Consider the following 6,833-nt stretch of genomic DNA (forward strand, 5'->3'; position numbering starts at 1 on the left):
TATATCCAATGATAGTAAATAGAGAAGTTTTCTATAGAAGCGAAGCAAGCAGAGATCTAGAAAACCGTGAGGAACTGATACAGAAAGTATATTGCAAAATTGTATCACTTTTCCTTACACAAACAATATAAACTATTTGCTGAAAGTGAACGACCCCTTTAAACTCTACAAGCTGAACGGGCCGACAGCGGACTTATTGAATAGGGGGGTGGGCATCAGACCCTTATTCTTATGATGATATGGGTCCAGATAGGTCTTTATCGAGCAGATAGGTGCTAGATTCTAATTGTGGGACAAACCCTTTAAAATACATCAAAGCTGACTCATAGTATTACTAGAGCAGCCGGAATAATATTACTACGGATGAAGAATATTCGGTGCCCTGGGTGTCTCTTTTGCATCTTGCATTGTTGTGCATGTGTATACCTGATGGGAAAAATGCAGCGAGGATTAACCCCTTCCCCCCTGCACATTCACATTCCTGTAGTCAGGAGATTCTGGCCGCTGTCCATGGTGCTGAAATTGGATTTCCCAGTTGTATGCAGCAGTGTCCCTCATCCATACCTGCACATGGGCGCAGGGATCCCTGCTGGGTGTCATTGGTATTCCTGCTACAACTTCTCCCAGTCCCTGGTTAGGCTACAGATGAAATCTATGGGTCCCTGTAATGACTACAGCACATACCTCCTCTCCTAAATGATTTAGCACCTCCTCTCTGTCCCTGCTGCTGTTGCTGATGCTGCTGCTGCTGCTGAATTCACAGCCAAGCAAAGCAGCTCCAGATTTGGGAAGCAGAAGACAGAATCTGCAACCTTAAAGACTTCAGACACTGGATCCCCCCCTCCACCTCCTCCTCCCCTACCCCACCTTCTCCATCCTTCCAGCTTTATGTAGTGATGCTGAGAGCTGGGGAAATGCAGTAGAATAGGACACAGGCAGAGGCAGCAGTTACTGGGGCTGATGGAGAGGCTGCAGCAGAGGAAGCCCTGCTCCCCCTGGACTCTGTGGGGGTGACTTCTCCATGCTGACCCCCTCCTCCCTCCATACTTGATCTATGTGGGATATACAGGTGCTTGGAGGAAGACTCCTGGATTTGGTGTGATATCACTACAATGCTGGAGGTGGCCATGCCATCTGCAGGAACAAGCCTCTTGTGTGCAACTCCAGGCTGTTATCCAAAGCTGTGATCCTGTCCTCTCCAGCCTCAGCCAGGGACATGCTGCTGCTGCTGCTGATGCTGAGGCTGTGACTACCCTCATGGAGTGATTTTTTTTTTCTTTGCTTTTTTCTTTTCTTGTCTTTAAACTGCAAGTAGTGGATGAAATAAAAAGGGAATCCTTCCAATCCCATCAATCCATATCCAACTAGGTCTTTTTTTTTATGGTTCTTCCATGTGACTTACAAAACTGATAAAAACATACAGAGTGATGGAGGAGAAGACATTCCCCTAGACAAGCAGGATCAATATCTTGTCAAATGGGTAAGTCATGTTTTCTCTTAGCACATTACATTTGTATTATTCCTATGGGAAGCGCGTTTTCTGCTCTCACCATAGTCTATCAGCCTCCAGCACTGGAGGACTTGACTTGTCCTTCTATTATTCGGGTTATCCGGGGTTGGGGTACATCTAGGGTTAAGTATATCAGTTACATTGTATATTGGATATTCTTATGCAGGAATATAAGATGTTGTCAATGTTCTGCTTGGATTTGCATGACTCACTGTGTCCTATAGCTCCCGACTACAGCTCAGGTCCCTTTTATGGAGGATTATTATGTTTCTGCTGCTGATTTTTAATGTCTATCTATATATCCTTCTAGACTTTATGGCAATTACACCATTTCTAGATTTCCTAGAACATAAGCTGAAAGATCACTGAAGTATATAGATATTATGAATCCAAATAAATGAATTGTATATTAATAGAATACATTTGATACATTATATTTATATTTCATTCATAGAATATGTGAAGTTATTATTATCATATTTATTATTATTATTATAATTATTATTATTATTATTATTATTATTATATTTAACATTATTATTACATTTAATATATAAATATGTATTTTTCAGACCTATTCTCTCTATTAGTAATAGTAGCATATACTTTGCATATAATAAAACTTGTGTATAGTAAATATCTGACCAATGACCAATAATATATAGGTCCAGGTATCATCAGCAGAGCTGACATAGTTAATAGTCCTCATTAGAAGCCTGCTGATACAGGTCTTACAAGTAATAGGTATGGTAATTCAGATGACATCAGTGGTGGCTTATTACATGGTTACTAGATCTTGTAAGTAGCAGGTATCATCAGCAGAGCTCACACAGTCAATGGAGGTCCATTACATGGTTAATAGTGACTAATACAGGTCCTGTAAGTACTAGGTACAGTATGAGCAGCAGGGCTCACACAGTCAATGGTGGTCCATTACATGGTTAATAGTGACTAATACAGGTCCTGTAAGTACTAGGTACAGTATGAGCAGCAGAGCTCACACAGTCAATGGTGGTCCATTACATGGTTAATAGTGACTTATACAGGTCCTGTAAGTACTAGGTACAGTATGAGCAGCAGAGCTCACACAGTCAATGGTGGTCCATTACATGGTTAATAGTGACTTATACAGGTCCTGTAAGTACTAGGTACAGTATGAGCAGCAGAGCTCACACAGTCAATGGTGGTCCATTACATGGTTAATAGTGACTTATACAGGTCCTGTAAGTACTAGGTACAGTATGAGCAGCAGAGCTTAGATCGTCAGTGCTGGCCTCAATCAATGGTTACTAGAGACCAATGCAGGTCTTGTAACTAGCAGGTATCATCACTTGGCTTATGGTGGACTCATTACAGTGTTAGTAGGGACTGATATAAGTCTAATAAGTACTAGATATCATCACCAGATTTAATATGGTCCATGACTGGTTCATTACATGGTAGATAGTGAGAATTGTAGGTCTTGTAATAGTAGTAGAAATCATAACCAGAGTTCAGATAGTCAATGGTGGCATCCTACATGGTTAGTAGGTCTTGCAAGCTCTCGGTATAATAACCAAGGCTCATAATGGTCTCATAACATGGTTATTATGTAGAGGTTATATAGACTAGATATCACGACCAGAGCTCAAATAGTCAATGGTTATGGCTCCTCTAAACTCTTGGTATTATAACCAAGGCTCCGATGGTCAATAATGGTCTCATAACATGGTCATTAGTGACTTATGTAGAGGGTTTAAAGACTGGATATCAAAACCAGAGCTCAGATGGTCAATGGTGGCTTTATAGAGGGTTAGTAGGTCTTGTAACTACCAAGTGTCATCACCAGAGCTAATGGTGGACTCATTACATGGTTAGCAGTGACTAGATGGTTAGTAGGTCTTATGTAGAGCGTCTAAAGACTGGTTATCATATCCAGAGCTCAGATTGTGTCAGTAGTGGCTTTTTACATGGCTAGTAGATCTTGTAATCTCAAGGTATGATAACCAAGGCTCCGATAGTCAACAATGGACTTACTAGTTGGCTAGGGACTAATGTAGGGCTTGTAGGCATCACCCAAAGAGCTCAAATAGTTAACGTTGGCCCATTACAGGATGAGGGATGACTAATGCGGGTCTTGTAAGTACTAGGTACAATAACCACTGCAGAAATAGTCAATTGAGGCTCATTAGATACCTGGCAGGGACTAGTGTAGAGCTTGTAATGGCCACATATCATCCTCCGTGTTCAGACGGTCCATGGTGAGCTGTTTACACATTGGGGGTCATTTACTAACGGCCCGATTCGCGTTTTCCCGACGTGTTACCCGAATATTTCCGATTTGCGCCGCTTGTACATGAATTGCCCCGGGTTTTTGGCGCACGCGATCGGATTGTGGCGCATCGGGGCCGGCATGCGCGCGACAGAAATCGGGGGGGCGTGGCCGAACGAAAACCCGACGTATTCGGAAAAACCGCCGCATTTAAAAACCGAAATGTGTCGCTTGGGAAGCGCTCACCTTCACCTGCTATGGGATGGTGCATTCCGGGGCGTTAAGATTATTTTCGGCGCAGCAGCGCCACCTGGTGGACGGCGGAGGAACTACCTTCTTAAATCCCAGCCGGACCCGAATCCTGTGCAGAGAACGCGCCGCTGGATCGCGAATGGGCCGGGTAAGTAAATCTGCCCCATTGAGTAGGAACTTACTGTATGTATGTCTTGTAGTAGTACTTACCACTAGTCTTTATATAGTCAATGGTGACTCATTACTCAGTCAATAGTGACTAATACTGGTTCTGTAAGTTATAGGTATCATCACCACAGCTCAATAGGTCTGTGTTGGGTTCATTACATTGTAGGTAATGACTGATATATTGTAGGGCTTGTAAGTACTAGTTATCCTCACCAGTGCTCATATACTCAATGGTGGGAGCTTTATAGGGTAACTAGTGATCTATCTAGGTCTTGTATGTGCTAGGTATGACAACCAGAGCTCAGGTAGTCAATGGCCGACCCATTGTATGGTGAGCATTGACCTACGTAGAGCTTGTAAGTACCAGGTATCCTCACCAATGCTCATAGTATCAATGGTTGGCTCTTTATAGGGTAAGTAGTGATCTATGTAGGTCTTGTACAATGCAGGTATGACAACCAGAGCTCAGGTAGTCAATAGCCGACCCATTGTATGGATAGCATTGACCTACGCAGAGCTTGTAAGGAGCTTGTAAGTACCAGGTATCCTCACCAGTGCTCATATACTCAATGGTGTGAGCTTTATAGGGTAACTAGTGATCTATGTAGGTCTTGTATGTGCTAGGTATGACAACCAGAGCTCAGATAGTCAATGGTGGGCCCATTGCATGGTTAGCATTGACCTATGTAGAGCTTGTAAGTACCAGGTATCCTCAACAATGCTCATAGTATCAATGGTGGGAGCTTTATAGGGTAAGTAGTGATCTTGTACATTCCAGGTATCCCCCCAGAGCTCATATACTCAATGATTGGCTCTTTATAGGGTAAGTAGTGATCTATGTAGGTCTTGATTAGACAATCAGAGACAATGGTGGGCCCATTGTATGGTTAGCATTGGCCTACGTATAACTTGTAAGTACCAGGTATCCTCACCAATGCTCATATACTCAATGGTTGGCTCTTCATAGGGTAAGTAGTGATTTATCTAGGTCTTGTATGTGCCAGGTATGACAATCAGAGCTCAGGTAGTCAATGGTGGGCCCATTGTATGGTTAGCGTTGGCCTACGTATAACTTGTAAGTACCAGGTATCCTCACCAATGCTCAGATACTCAATGGTTGGCTCTTTATAGGGTAAATAGTGGTTTATCTAGGTCTTGTATGTGCCAGGTATAAAAACCAGAGCTCAGATAGTCAATGGTCGACCCATTGTATGGTTAACATTGACCTATGTAGAGCTTGTAAGTACCAGGTATCCTCACCAATGCTCATATTATCAATGGCGGGAGCTTTATAGGGTAAGTTGTGATCTATGTAGGTCTTGTATGTGCCAGGTATGACAACCAGAGCTCAGATAGCCCCTTGCATGGTTAACATTGACCTACGTTGAACTTGTAAGTACCAGGTATCCTCCCCGTTGCTCAGACAGTCCACAGTAAGCTCTTTGCAGGGTGAGTAGTGACCTTTTGTAGGTCTTGTAAGTACTAAGTCTCATCCACAGTGACTAATATAGTTCTTCTAAGTAGTAAGTGTCCTCCCCGGTTCTCAGTCATTGATGAGCCCATTACATGGTCAGTAGAGAGGAGAACTGGAGTTTGGCAATGAAAGAGTTCATTGAAAGCCCTGAAATGAATTAATGGTGAGCTCCTTCAATGAGAAGCCTCCAGCAGCCTCTCAGTCTCTGCTTTGTCAAAGCCTCGGCCCCTTCCTGCTCAGGACTTTGTGTAGTAAGATGAAGGACATTATTATACTCTTCTCCTCCAGCTTCCCATCTCTCTGCTTTTGGCTGGGAGGCAAGAACATCCAAGAAAACACACAAGTCTTACATGAATGCAGCCTCCCCGGGCCCCATGCATGGTCTCTGGAGGGGGGGGGGGGGGGCCCGGCTGGTGCAGGAGGTGATGGAGCTGCGGATACTGTATCATGGACATTTCATTAAGTTAAGCAGCGTTTCAGTGTGTCAGCAGCAGGATGGATGTGGAATGGTCTCTCCAGGCGCACAGCACCGGCTCCTATCAGCAGCTCCTTCTGTGTAGTGTATGGCTGATGATTATTCACCTAGGAAACTGCAGCCTCCACTCACACACAAGGAGCAGATAGTAAGCTCTGCAGTCCAGCCTGTGCCCACCCTGGATGGAGGCTGTGATGGGGAACCTCAGGGCTAGCAGCGCTCCTGCACGGATATTTCCAGATGCTATGGAGACGCATCAACCTGTCTCCAAGGCTCATCCTACACACAGCAACCGGGGAGATGTATGGGAATCCTAGGAAAGGACATAAAGAGGAGTCTATGCTCCAATCTATCTATCTATCTATCTATCTATCTATCTATCTATCTCATATCTATCTATCTATCTATCTATCTATCTATCTATCTATCTCATATCTATCTATCTATCTCCTATCTATCTATCTATCTATCTATCTATCTATCTATCTATCGATCTCCTATCTATCTATCTATCTCATATCTATCTCCTATCTATCTATCTATCTATCTATCTATCTATCTATCTATCTATCTCATATCTATCTATTTATCTATCTATCTATCTCATATCTATCTATCTATCTATCTATCTATCTATCTATCTATCTTCTATCTATCTATCTATCTATCTATCTATCTATCTATCTATCTATCTCATATCTAT

At 43.0% G+C, this 6,833-nt stretch overlaps 1 protein-coding gene across 3 annotated transcripts in view; it reads left to right on the forward strand.

The window, feature by feature from the left end:
- Nucleotides 1-765: 765 nt before the first annotated feature.
- The window catches only part of LRRC4C (leucine rich repeat containing 4C), a 785,533-nt gene continuing 779,465 nt past the window's right edge, over nt 766-6,833 (forward strand). For 2 of the 3 annotated variants that reach the window (XM_072119022.1, XM_072119021.1), the window contains exon 1: nt 768-1,480. The gene's annotated coding sequence lies outside the window, so the exon portion shown is untranslated. Of the gene's footprint in view, nt 1,481-6,833 lie in introns of all 3 variants that reach the window. The other variant, XM_072119026.1, reaches the window with a different exon arrangement.

Source organism: Engystomops pustulosus, chromosome 7 (assembly GCF_040894005.1).
Source record: "Engystomops pustulosus chromosome 7, aEngPut4.maternal, whole genome shotgun sequence".
Taxonomy (NCBI): domain Eukaryota; kingdom Metazoa; phylum Chordata; class Amphibia; order Anura; family Leptodactylidae; genus Engystomops; species Engystomops pustulosus.